The sequence below is a fragment of the Girardinichthys multiradiatus genome, chromosome 20 (assembly GCF_021462225.1).
Source record: "Girardinichthys multiradiatus isolate DD_20200921_A chromosome 20, DD_fGirMul_XY1, whole genome shotgun sequence".
Taxonomy (NCBI): domain Eukaryota; kingdom Metazoa; phylum Chordata; class Actinopteri; order Cyprinodontiformes; family Goodeidae; genus Girardinichthys; species Girardinichthys multiradiatus.
The window spans coordinates 47,184,325-47,198,194 of NC_061812.1; the positions used below are offsets into that span (position 1 = coordinate 47,184,325).

At 41.1% G+C, this 13,870-nt stretch overlaps 1 protein-coding gene and 1 long non-coding RNA gene across 26 annotated transcripts in view; one reads left to right on the forward strand and one right to left on the reverse strand.

Moving 5' to 3' along the window:
* The window catches only part of nfasca (neurofascin homolog (chicken) a), a 252,025-nt gene that overhangs the window by 56,456 nt on the left and 181,699 nt on the right, over positions 1–13,870 (forward strand). For 24 of the 25 annotated variants that reach the window (XR_007035485.1, XR_007035484.1, XM_047348116.1 and 21 more), the window contains exon 1: positions 13,210–13,473. The exons of the other annotated variant lie outside the window; for it this stretch is intronic. The gene's annotated coding sequence lies outside the window, so the exon portion shown is untranslated. Of the gene's footprint in view, positions 1–13,209; positions 13,474–13,870 lie in introns of those variants that run through there. 25 annotated transcript variants of the gene reach the window in all.
* On the reverse strand, positions 9,934–11,132 carry LOC124857055. Its single transcript, XR_007035486.1, has 2 exons — positions 10,092–11,132; positions 9,934–9,993 (listed from the first exon to the last, which is right to left on the reverse strand). It is a non-coding gene; the product is annotated as an uncharacterized LOC124857055 (long non-coding RNA).

The following is a 13,870-nucleotide window of genomic DNA, read 5'->3' on the forward strand; positions in this document are numbered from 1 at the left end:
TTTTGTTTTATCACCTATAAAGATGCACGTCTAATTTCTATCAGAAACAAACTTCTTGGTTAAAAGCAAACAATTTTGAGAACAAATCTGTCAGAGTAATAAATAATTTTGGGCTTAAGTGTATGTGCCTGTACAGGTCAGGGTGTGTATCTTCACATGTTTCCATGAGCAAATATGTAAGACTGAGTGTGTTATTGATTGACACAGAGGTTCCACATGGTCTCAGTGCTACAGATGGCCAGTCAAATTGTCTTTCCTTGTGTTTTTGCCATCATGGCACATCATTAGACATGCACGGGCTTGTTCATGCTTAATCTGAAGGTGTGTGTGTGTGTGTGTGTGTGTGTGTAAGTGTGTGTTTGTGTGGTTCAATTGTCTACTGCTGACCAGCTGCTGCCAGAAGCTTTTGTGTCACAAGACGCAATGACTACTTAGCTTTTTGTGTGCGTGTGCACGTGTGTGTGTTTTTATGCATATGAAAGAGAGGGAAAGGTTAAACAGGAATCATCTTTAGCTTTTATCCTGTTGAACCATATTTTACTTTAATTTCACCAGTTTCAATGCATATTTCTCTAAGTGTATTTTACTATCATAAAACAGAGCACACATTTTTTATTTGTTTTTACACAGAAATCCTATCAAAAGTAAGTGTTTGCTCTCATATATAACTTTCTGTTCTAATCACAGTCCTTACACTTCTTATTCATATCTGACCAGGGTAAGTTTCAAATTTCAATTCAATTCAATTCAAAAATACTTTATTAATCCCAAAGGGAAATTAAATGTTGTTATAGCTCATATTATGAAGGTTTCCTCAAAGAGCCGTTATAGATGCTGATGGCTGTGGGCAGGAAGGATCTCCTGTAGCGCTCCGTCTTACAGCAGATCTGAAGAAGCCTCTGACTGAAGACACTATGTTGTTGTAGGACAGTCTCATGAAGAGGATGCTCAGGGTTCTCCATAATGTTCTTCATTTTATGAAGAATCCGTCTTTCCACAATGATCTCCAGAGGTTCCAGAGGAGTCCCCAGAACAGAGCCAGCCTTCTTTATCAGCTTGTTGAGCTTTTTTAAGTCCCTGGGTCTGATGCTGCTTCCCCAGCAGAATCCTCAGCGGAGTAACAGCATCCTCTGGCGTGAGCTTCCGGACTGTTAAAATGCGACAATATCTCTTGTCAAAGTGGTCTGTCCCACACAGCGCTATCTGGTTTCATTGTCGTCCAGGCTACTAAAATGGGCCCTGAATGTGAAGGTGCACTGAGAATTGAGAACTGAGATATGGGTCAATGTTGGGCACTCTGTAGATCTGTAGAAAATATAAATGGTGACGGAGTCATAGTTATAAGATATGAAGAGTTTGTAAGCACTTGCTGACTGTTTGCCACTAATAGTACTGAAGTAAGCTTCTGTTCAAAACCTTTGTAATGACACTAAACTATAGGGCTAGTTGCAGTTTTTTTCAAGATGTCCAGACTGCAGTTGTGCACCTCTAGTTTAAAATCTACAATATTTTGATTAGTCAAACCTGAAATGGATAAGTGGGTTCTAATGTCAGAAATGCAAATGTTCCTTTATCGTGTTTGTCCTTTAACTGGTGCATTGCCGGTTCGAACCCCTGCTTCAGCTTCTCAGCTCTTGGGCAAGACACTTCTGACCACCATCAGCAGCCTTGCCTGTGGTCAGAGGGCTGCCCCGCTTCTGTCAGTCTGCCCCAGGGCAGCTGTGCCTACCACTATAAGTGTTTGAATGGGTGGATGACTGATTATAGTGTAAAGTGCTTTGGAGTCCTCAGACTTGATCAAGTTCTATGCAAGTGCAGGCCATGTACCATTTTTTTAAATATAATTGAGAAAGACAATAAAGGAATATTTTCACTCCGTTTTTTTTTTGCCATCGCCGTTTTAAGTTTATTCATTTTAATTATTGTAGTTCTAGCTAAATATATTTTAAGTTCCTCAGATTCAGGCAAAGAGGCATTAAGTAGAGGTGACGTAAAAATATTAAAAGTGGACATTGGTAGCCAAGGCCATCAAAGTTCAGTTTTGTGTCTGATGAGTGTGTAAAGGTTTAGGGGTTTTTGTCTTGTTGGACTAAATCTGTTGTATAACATTTTCACTGTAGCTCCTGTAAATGTGTCTTTGTGTGCAGTGAAATGGCTGCAATGTGATATTTCTGCATGTTTTCTGGAAGGGCGTAGAGGTGGACACTGTTTGTACAATTGCTGCAGTCTTTAATCTTTTGTTGACAGGGACAAAGCCTCATTCATAGAAGCCCACACACTGCATCAAATTAGCATAGAGTTCTCCCTGACGAACATGAACATGCCTTTTGACACAGGAATCATTTGAATCCAAATTACCACAGCAAAGCTTAAAAGATCTAATAATATTTCTGAGTAGACAGTTGATATATGTCAGTCAGCAAATCATGTTGTGTGAGTGCATAAATGCACACAACCACATGCTGGCGTTGTCTTGACTCATGAATGCATTTCCCTCTGTGCGACTGAAGTGACCCCCCCAAACGCTAGTTTCTACTGAGTCATGCATCAGTTTATGTTCTGCAGTTTGTCACTGAGCATGTGTGTGTGTGTGTGTGTGTGTGTGTGTATGAGCTTAATTTTGTTACCGTTTAATTATAATTACAATGTCTCAATGCCTAGGGTGATCTGTATCCCACATATGGCTCAGTAACTGCCGAACATGGTCTGCATGCGTGTCTGTGTGGGTTAGTCTGGGTGTGTGTAGGTCAACAAGTTAATTAATGCATAGCCATTTGTCCTCCTCTTATCTTGTATACAGTGACAGAAACTGCCTTCACTTATTGTCTGGTCTTCAAACTGTCCTCATTTCTTTCTCTTCTATTTCATCTGTTCTCTACATCTTTACCATTGTACTCTTTCACTGTTTTTTTTTCAGCTCGGTACTTGACTATGCTTGAATAACTCTTTAAAGTTGCAGTAGGTACGTTCTGTGAAAAATAATTTTCACATATTTCCTAAAATTGTCACTATCTCATGACAGTTGAATATGAGACAGATTATCTGTGAAAACATTAAGCTCCTCTAACTCCTCTGAGTGGTCTTACTACCATTTGACAAATACACCTCTCTCGGTCAGAAACAACCAATCAGCGCCAGCAGGTATGTCTTAGCAGTGTCAGTCATGCCTGTGTACGCACTGCTCAGAGAAAGAAATATAGTATTTGTCTAAGAATGTGAGAGCAGCATTCTGTGGGAGTGCTTTTCTTCAGCAGGGTCAAGGAAGCTGGTCAGAACTAGTGGAAAATGGAGCTAGATACAGGTTCAAATGTTTAGATTGTTACTTGTAGTGTTGTAGAGTAAATAACTAACTTTGACTGCACTGTTCAATGGTTAGGATTAATTGGAATGTATGTACCTGACTGTTGTGAAATGCCTTGAGACAACGTGTGTTGTGAATTGGCGCTATATAAATAAAACTGAATTGAATTGAATTGAATTGAGGGACTGCGTCTGTGTTAGGTTTTCCATATTTTACACTAGGCTACAAGACAAATTTCACAATAAAGTCTTTCTGTTCTATTTTTCTTGGACAATCCTGGAACAAATCCTGTTGGAGGGAGGCTGTAAAATGTGTATCGCTGTGGTGGAGTTTTACCTTTCATCTATATAATGGAATGGGTTAGATAAAAGCCTTCTCATGTATTAGAATGATCTAGTCAAAGTCTAACCTCATTTGAGGGCGGCCTCGGGTGCATGCTGCTGGCCGGGTAGCTCTTGCCAGGGGAATTTGTCCCGTCTTGGTGTGGAGTTGGGGTTTTTGTTGTAAGCACAGTGCTCAATAGTGTCTGCTTTGTTGCGCCTGTGGGCGGAGGCTGGGGTGGCATTGCGCGGGGCCCTTGTCTTGCCATCACGGCGCGCTTTGTGGTGGGGGGCAGGATGCGGCGGGGGTGCTTGGAGTGGGGCTGTGTGTGGAGCTTGCGCTGTGTGGGTGTATCTTCAGCAACTTTTTGGGGTTGAAGCTCATCTGTGGGGGTGTACCCCTGTGGGGAGGGAATTCATGGCGTTTGGGTTCAGGGGCATGTGATCGATATCTATGTCCTGGTTGGGTTGGCACTTTGGGGAGATTCATGTTGGGGTTCATTGGGGTGGGGGGACTCATGGGGTTAAGATCGGAATTCATTGGGGGATTGGGACTGTTTCATCCTGAGGCGGCTCTGGTTGGCGGGCTCATGTGGACCTGGTAGACCTCTCTTTTGTACATGGCCCCCTCTCCGAATGGGGATGGGGGTTGTCAGGGACTGCGGTCAGGGCAGGGGTCGCGGTCGCGGTCGCGGTCGCGGTCGCAGTCACTCGGGTTCAGGTGATGCCGGTACTAGTCTGGGCTGGTGCTGGGGAGGTCTGCCTGTCTCCACCCCCCATCAAATGTGGGGCCTTTTTCCTCACCGCCACACTCCCTGCCGTTGGTTGGTGTCTCTGCCCGCTAGTGTATTTGTGGTTCTTGGTGTCCGTGTCACCTCTCTCTCTTTCTTGTTTCTTATTTTTTCCTTTTCATTTCTGTCTCCGTGTCCATACAAATTTTAACAATCCCAAAGCAGTTTTTAATCAAGTTTCTAATCAAGGGACGGGCGTAATGCTCCAGTAAATCTGTTGGGGTTCTTCTTGGCACTTGGACAGCAATTCTGAGTGCTACTCTGCTGGACAAGACATGTTAAAAAAAATTAAACTAGTCAGTCAGTCAGTCAGTCAGTCATTTTCTATACCGCTTCTTCCATAGTGGGTCGCGGAGAAGCTGTTGCCTATCTTCAGTAGTCTATGGGCGGAAAGCGGGGTACACCCTGGACAGGAAAATTTAAACCAATTTCAGTTGAAAGTTTAGGTAAAAAAGTTTAAACATAACTCTTTGGTGCAGCTTTAATTCGGAAACAATAACAGTCAGTGCATCTTACTACTCAAATGCACTTGTCACTGAGTCTGTAACTTGCCTGTTGAAAATAGTAAATAAATTGAGTGTGTCTGGCCTGGTGTTGAAGCCTATTGCTTTTCTGCGTGTGTTTGTGTGTCTGTGTGTGTGAGTGTGTGTGTGTGTGTGTGTGTGTGTGTGTGTGTGTGTGTTTGGATGTGTTAAAGATGTCTCAAGGAAACCAACAGCGAGAGTCTCAGACCTATTGTTAGCGCAACATTTTTAAAGAGATGTGTAGCTTATTTGCACATTATGCCTAACAGCAGTGGCTGTAGAGAGGTATTGATTTGGGAGTTTGGTTGTAGACAGAAGGGAGCTGAAAATGTTGGCTGAGGTCAGTAGGTCAAGCTCAGATACACACCCATCCACCTCCACTTTTAAAGTGCTTCAGTGCTTGCCTCTACTAAAGATAGTAGTAGACAGGTGTGTGTGTGTGTGTGTGTGTGTGTGTGTGTGTGTGTGTGTGCGTGTGTGTGTGTGTGCGTGTGTGTGTGTGTGTGTGTTGAGGAGTCTGAGGCCCTGAAGGCATTTACTCCTATGTCTAACCTTCCTCTTGAGATCTTTTTTATTTTTGCATTTTTTTCCTTATTCCTTTTTTCTCTGATGTTTTCACTACATATTTTCTTTTGTCTTAGAGGAACAGCTTAGAAAATGGTATAAATGTGCATGGATTTGCTAAATCAATATTTGGGGCACAAATCTTTCAAATGACAAAAATCTAAGGACTGTAGTCCTAAGATTCAGTGCTTAAGATGCAAGCATCATTTAGAATGTAACTTCATCCTCCATTTTATCCTTATACTTACTATTCAGTTGTGTACAAGTTGTTAAATGATCTCTCAAAGGATAATAAAAATGTAAGAGGCAAATCAGTTTTGAAAAACATAATTTATCTGTTTTTATGTACATTGTATTTTAAACTGATATAAATGCATTATTCCACTGGTACTTTGATGACTATTGATAATAAGCTCCAAGTCTTTGAGAATGGAAGGCCTCCTTACCATCACCCTAATTCTTTGCTCCCTCCATGCGTTCTCAATCAGATTCAAGTTTCTGTCACATTCACTATATCAAATTCTGGGCCGGTTGAAAGCCAACCCAGCCAACTTTATCTATAAAAAAACCTAAAAAACAGCAAGTACTGACCAAAGTGCTCAACATACGTAAAAATGTTAAAGTAATATAACGAAGAAGCAAATCAAAATAACCAGTTAAGTTTGGCCACAGAAAGTAAAGTAGCAATGAAGCAGGGACAGAAATCGGTCATGACATGATCTAATAAAATAAATGACATCAACTGTGAGGAAGTACTATTGCTACATGCAGTGATCTTTTTGGGGGGGCGGGCGGTTTTGTTGACGAGGCTAGCTCCCCCTTTGGATAATGTTAGGGGAAACGCTGCCCACAAAGGATCTTTGAAGAACAATGGTGGAACTGCTGGAACCCTTGGAGGAACCTTGAAGAAAGGCACTGAAACCACTGGAACCCTTTGAAGAAACCTTGAAGAGCGGCAGTGAAACTGTTGGAACCCTAGGAGTAACCCTGAAGAGTGGCAGTGGAACCCTCGGCAGAGCACTGGAAGCCTAGATAAACCTCGACGGAACTCTGGAGAGCGCAGCTGGAACCCTTGGAGGAACCTTGGAGACCACCTCTAAAACCCTACTATGACTAGTGTATATAAAGTTGGGGACACACACAAAAACAAAGAAACTCAACTATGTCTATCTATCTATCTATCTATCTATCTATCTATCTATCTATCTATCTATCTATCTATCTATCTATCTATCTATCTATCTATCTATCTATCTATCTATCTATCTATCTATCTATCTATCTATCTATCTATCTATCTATCTATCTATCTTTACACTCACCGGCCACTTTATTAGGTACACCTTGCAAGTACCGGGTTGGACCCTCTTTTGCCTTCAGATCTGCCTTAATCCTTCATGGCATAGATTCAACAAGGTACTGGAAACGTTCCTCAGAGAGTTTGGTACACAGATGCTCCAGATTTGTCGGCTGCACATCCGTGATGCGAATCTCCCGTTCCACCACATCCCAAAGGTGCTCTATTGGATTGAGATCTGGTGACTGTGGAGGCCATTTGAGTACAGTGAACTCATTGTCATGTTCAAGAAACCAGTCTGAGATGATTTGTGCTTTATGACATGGCGCGTTATCCTGCTGGAAGTAACTGTCAGAAGATGGGTACACTGCGGTCATAAAGGGATGGACATGCTCAGCAACAATACTCAGGTAGGCTGTGGCGTTGACACGATGGTCAGTTGGTACTAAGGGGCCCAAAGTGTGTCAAGAAAATATCCCAAACACCATTACACCACCACCACCAGCCTGAACTGTTGATACAACGCAGGATGGATTCATGCTTTCATGTTGTTGACGCCAAATTCTGATCCTACAATTCGAATGTTGCAGCAGAAATCGAGACTCATCAGACCAGGCAACGCTTTTCCAATCTTCTATTGGCAATTTTGGTGAGCCTGTGCGAATTGTAGCCTCAGTTTCCTGTTCTTAGCTGACACCCGGTGTGGTCTTCTGCTGCTGTAGCCCATCCACCTCAAGGTTGGACGTGTTATGCAATCAGAGATGCTCTTCTGCATGCCTTGGTTGTAACAAGTGGTTATTTGAGTTACTGTTGCCTTTCTATCAGCTTGAACCAGTCTGGCCATTCTCCTCTGACCTCTGGCATCAACAAGGCATTTGTGCCCACAGAACTGCCGCTCACTGGATATTTTCTCTTTTTCAGACTGTTGGAATAATTGAATAAAGATTTGTCTTATAGTTTCTCCTATTCTTTAACTTGACTATTTGATCTTATAACCTTTCATGATGTATTTGTGAGTAAAGGATGTGTGAGTTTGTCTGCAGGCAAAGATCATAAATGGAGCTGAACTGGCAGAGAAGGAAGCAGTCCAGTTGAGGAGGTCATAAAGATGAAGGCTGATTACACTCAACAAAAGTCACAACTGACCCTACCAGTTGTAGGAGACTGTGGGAAATGTGTTGTTAATGTATAAAGCTGTTTATGACCTGTTTACGATGCAGTTGTTGTTTTCCCCCATCCTTTAGAGAACAATGTTTTTGTAAACTAGGGACCCCCGAAAGACAATAAAAAGAGGAAGCGGTCGGATAGGCTTCAGAGCGGTGCGGGATCTGTAACTGAGCAAATCTTGACCGTCTCTCCTCGCAAAGCGAGTAAAAGGAACTAATACTTTGTCTCTCTTTTCTTTTTGTGTTGTTATAATATTGTTAGGTTGGTTAAACCTGACACAGACCATTCTCTGTAAACCCTAGAGATGGTAGTGCGTGAAAATCCCAGTAGATCAGCAGTTTCTGAAATACTCTGACCATCCCGTCTGGAACCAACAACCATGCCACGTTCAAAGTCCCTTAAATCACCTTTCTTCCCCATTCTGATCCTCAGTTTGAATTGCAGCAGATTGTCTTGACCATGTCTACATGCCTAAATGCATTGAGATTGAGTTGCTGCCATATGATTGGCTGATTAGAAATTTGGGTTAACGAGCAGTTGGACAGGTGTACCTAATAAAGTGGCCAGTGAGTGTATCTATCTATCTATATATATATATATATATATATATATATGTGTGTGGATCATGAGGCAGGTCCACCTTGCCACTCTCGCCGGAGAACACAGGAACAGGAACATGAGGCGGGTTCATCTGGACACCCTTGTCAGAGAACTCAGGAACTAGAACATGAGGTGGTTCATCCTCGAAACTCATGGACAACTCAGGCACAAGAATGTGAGACTGCGCTTCATTAAACTCCTTAAAGAATTTGGGGACAAGAACATGAGCCTGCAGTGAAGCAGAAGAAGGCTGAACAGAAGATGCTGATGGCATAAGCAATGACTGAGCCAGAGGTGTAGATGGCGATGATGGTGACTGAAGTGTAGATGGCTATGATGATGATGACTGAGCCAGAAATGTAGATGATGTTGAAGCACAATAGTACACATTGGAAGCAGTGTTGTTTTTAGTAGCCATCTTAGTTTTAATCTTAGTCTTAGGCCCTGTCCCAATACCCGGACTACACCATTCCCCCCTCTTTAAAGTGTGTACTTTGTGTGCACATAGGGGTTGAAGTGTGCAAGTTAGTTGGAGAATTAGGACTGTAGGGGTTACGTCATCAACTTGCACCTCTGCGCCGTAACTGCGACATCAAAAATGGTGAGACCCGTTGCTGTTTTTGCAGTCTTGCTGCTAAAAAAATATTTTAAAACTGCAATTTACTTCTCCTTAAAACAAACAATTGTTTTGAGGAGAAGAAGGAGCAGGAACCGAAGGTGGCTTACACACCAGACTGTAGTTGCAGCGCCAGTATTTGTTCCAAGGTAATTTCAGTGTTATGGGATACTGACTGCCCAGAATCACCCTGAAGCCGGTGGCATTTTACAATGTTGAGCGTGGAAAACCAGTAAAAATATATAGTGTCGGTCTGTTGTCTAAAGTTTAGGCAGTTCCTATAATTATGATTTGATGGTTGACTACATTGATGGTTGTTATTGTTTTTTGTCCAAAACATCACACACAGCAATGAATTGTGGGTAATATACTGTGGCAAAGTCTGCTTGGATGCGTGCTTAGCCATAGCGTGGATTGAAGGCGCAAAGACCACTCTGGACAATTGGGACATGCACTCAGACCCATCCATGTGAACGGGCAGTTAAGGGACACAAGGGTGGAACGTGGTTTGGGACAGGGCCCTAATCTTTTGGAAAAAAATGCCTATAGGTTTTGGACACATTTTGTCATTTTTATATGTGATTGTTTTAGTCAGCCTTAGTAAAAATGAATGAGTATTTTCTTTCTATGTATACAAAGTACATCTCTTGTAAAGGTCTACAACTGAATACAAAACAATCAAATGTAAATATTATTGTCATTATATTCAAAATAGCTCTGACCCACATACAGAGAACACTCAGGAGAAGAAAGTAAAATAAAGACTGTTTTATTGAAAAAACATAAACAGGAACGAAACTGACGAGAATCTCACTGTAGGGAGAGAAGTGAAGAGAATGGATGAGTACGGGTAACGAAAGGGATAACGAAACTAAGAATAAATACTTAACAAGATGCAGAGATCGGTTTACGGGGTAATGGTGGTCAGGTCGCCAGGGGGAATGAGATTCAGGATCTAGGTCTTAAGCAGGAATATCCGTAGAGAGTTCACTTGGTGCTCTTCAGTGTGAGCTTGGAGCAAAGGTATTAGGTTGATGTGCGGTGGCTTATGTTGGAGGGTGGACAGGGTACGCTTGTGGCTTGGCTCAGGAGACGTAGAGAGCAGGAAAGCTGCCAGCTTGATGCGAATCCAAGTGACGACAGAAGATAGGATAGGCAATCCTCAAAGTGTAGACAGGCTTGATCATCCAGAATAGCTTCCAAAAAACAAAGTCAGAAACTCAGTGACATAGATCCAGAGCATAGGCTTTCAAAATCTCCAGAAGAGCAAAAACAAAGATAATCAAAGGTCGAAGAACGGTGGCAAAACACTCTCACCACGAAGTGCTGGCAGGCTCCTGCTTAAGTACTCCTCATGGTAATCAGTGGAACAAGTCGCACCTGTCACCCAGCACACCTGAGAGCTCCAGCACCACCTGAGAATGAACACATGTAGCAAAAAACACAAACACACACAAACCCAGATCCTGACAATTATATCTTAAAGAATATATATACACATACATACATATATACACATGCATAATGATGATTGTTTATTTTTATCAATATACAAAATGCTAAGTGAGCAAACGCAAACAAACAAAGTCATTAAGACCAATCTTAAACGTAAAGAAAAACAAGAATTACTGGTAGAGCCCTGACTTCAACATCATGGAGTGTGTCTGGGATTACATGAAGAGACTGAAGGATGTGAGAAAGCTACATCCAAAGAAGATCTATGGTTAGTTTGTACTCCAAGATGTTTAATACAACCTACCAGCCCAGTTCCTTCAAAAACTGTGTGCAAGTGGACCTAGAAGAATTAATGCTGTTTTGATGGCAAAAGGTGGTCACATCAAATATTGATTTTATTTAGATTTGTCTTTTGTTCATTCAATGGATTTTGTTGATTGATTAAAATAAATAATTAACACTTCCATTTTTGATAGCATTTTTTGTTTACAGCAATTTTTCACACCTGCCTAAAACGTTTGCACAGTACTGTATATATACACACACACACCCACACATATACTCCACACTATATATATATATATATATATATATATATATAAATACAGTACAGACCAAATGTTTGGACACACCTCATTCAAAGTGTTTTCTTTATTTTCATGACTATGAATATTGTAGCTTCACACTGAAGGCATCAAAACTATGAATTAACACATGTGGAATTATGTACTGAACAAAAAAGTGTGAAACAACTGAAAATATGTGTTATATTCTAGGTTCTTCAAAGTAGCCACCTTTTCCTTTGATTACTGCTCCGCACACTCTTGGCATTCTGTTGATGAGCTTCAAGAGGTAGTCACCTGAAATGGTTTTCCAACAGTCTTGAAGGAGTTCCCAGAGATGCTTAGCACTTGTTGGCCCTTTTGCCTTCACTCTGCGATCCAGCTCACCCCAAACCATCTCGATTGGGTTCAGGTCCGGTGACTGTGGATGCCAGGTCATCTGGCGCAGCACCCCATCACTCTCCTTCTTGGTCAAATAGCCCTTACACAGCCTGGAGGTGTCTATGCATAGACAAAGCATAGACTTTATCAGTGCAAAGTTCAAAAGCCAGCATCTGTGATGGTATGGGGGTGTGTTAGTGCTCAGGCATGGATAACTTACCATACTGCAGGACCACCTTTGAACGTTCAAGACATCCAGATACATCTTACGCTTGTGACAAGGAGTGACCGTAAACTCAGAGGGGGTCCCCTTTTTTCTATTTGAGAATCATGTACTCAGAATTGGAGAAAGGCCAACCCTTAATTTGACCAATTTACATTTGACTGTGATCTGCTCTAGAGTGGAGATGAGCAATATGGACTCAATGCAAAAATGATAAAAGTGACTAAAAACATAATTAAAAATTAATTACAGTCATTTTGGCTACAAATCTTTCACTGCATACCATTATAGCCCAACAAAATCAAATATTGCTCAAAATATACAACTGATCACATAGGCATGTTTGATACATTGGTTACAAGCAATTCTACCTCTAAATGTAATTTAATAATTGTGTTAATTAGTATTTACATGTTTAATATATTTATTGATGCTTTAATGGAACTAACAGAAAAGAAAAAACGTAGAAATAAATGTTTAAACAATTACCAATTTCACTCATACTGTCAGTTTTTAGAGTTTCATCAATTGGTTTATTAGTATCAGAATAAATCACAATTTTTTACCATAATTGTTGTCCAATAACGATAATGGTACTGTAAGTACCATTGAAGATGGTGCTTTAAAGATGCCTACAGAATCACAACCACAGCAAAAACAAAGGATGAGACCTGGGTGTTCCCAAACAAGACACTCTCATCTCCATGACATCCTGAAATCCTGTGCATGAACACCACAAACAGGATCAGAGACTGGCAGCCCTAACAGAGTTCAACTCACACTGGGAACGAGCTATGTACAGTATATGTAACATTTAAAACAGTAGATTTAATTTATTTACAGACTTGCAGACAGTGTTCTGGACATTATGTAAATTACAGGATATTTATAGACATTATGTTGTTTATAGACAAATAATCAAGAGGTAGGGATGTAAAGAAAATTAACTTACCTACAGCTTGTTAAGCCATTTTCCTAAGCTTACTATGAGACTGCTGGCATCTCTTGCACTGAGGGTCCAGGTGGGTGGTGTTGGTGGTTTAATGCTAACACTGTCCCCAATGTGCCAACTGTTATTTTCCTGTGTGTGTATGGTGGAAAAGTTCCATAAATATGCAGCATAGGACATGGTAATTTGCAGTTTTAGCTTTACCTTTTAGCTTCACATCATTAGCATTTTGGCATCAGAGAAAATGTTTCGAAACATGTTCCATCTGACTTGTATGAACATCCAGGGCATTTGTCAATATTTATAATGTAAATGATGGTGTGTGTGTGTGTGCATGTGTGTGTGTGTGTAATAGCAGTGGAGCGTGAGTCTGAGATGTATTAATAATGGATGAGGGGGAGTGGCGACAACGAAGAGGCAGTGGCAGATGGAGAATCAGTGTGTGAGTGTGTGTCGAAGAGAGAGTAACGGGTTGAAAGAGTGAGAGCACAGAGAAAGAAAAGCAATAGGGTAGGGAAAAAGAAAACAGATTAAATAGAGAAATGCTTTAAAAGGTTATTTTTCTTCAGTTTTTTTTGGGGGGCAGTGTCTGCTGCTGTGGATCCAGCTAACAGCACCTCAGTCTTTGTGTTTGCTCTTTTTTCCTGTATGCTGGGGGACTGATACACAAGGATCTACAGAGCGATGACCAAGCACCTCTACATGAAAGCTTACTGACTGAGGTACTGAAACATGTGCATACTGTGTGTGGTTTTTAAAGGGTGGAGTTAAATGAAGCCCATACAAGGATTGTACCTTCTTACCCCAACCCTAGTTTGGCACTTTTCTCAAGAAAATAATTAATTCCCAAATAATCATAATTAACATAGCACTCAGTTCAATTTACATAAAAGTGTTAATATACCTTTTTTGTTCTTAGCTTTCCGATTTTGAATATCACAAACTGGTATCACAGAGGGTACACTGCTCTCCTTTTCTGTCTGTTTCCATCACTCACAACCTTTGTCCTGCTTTTTCACCACTGCTTACACATCATCTTTATTTACCTGTGTGAAACTGGAAAGTGACATTGGAAATCTTTGTTGCATCAAATCTGCATATGCTCGACTAAAATTGGTT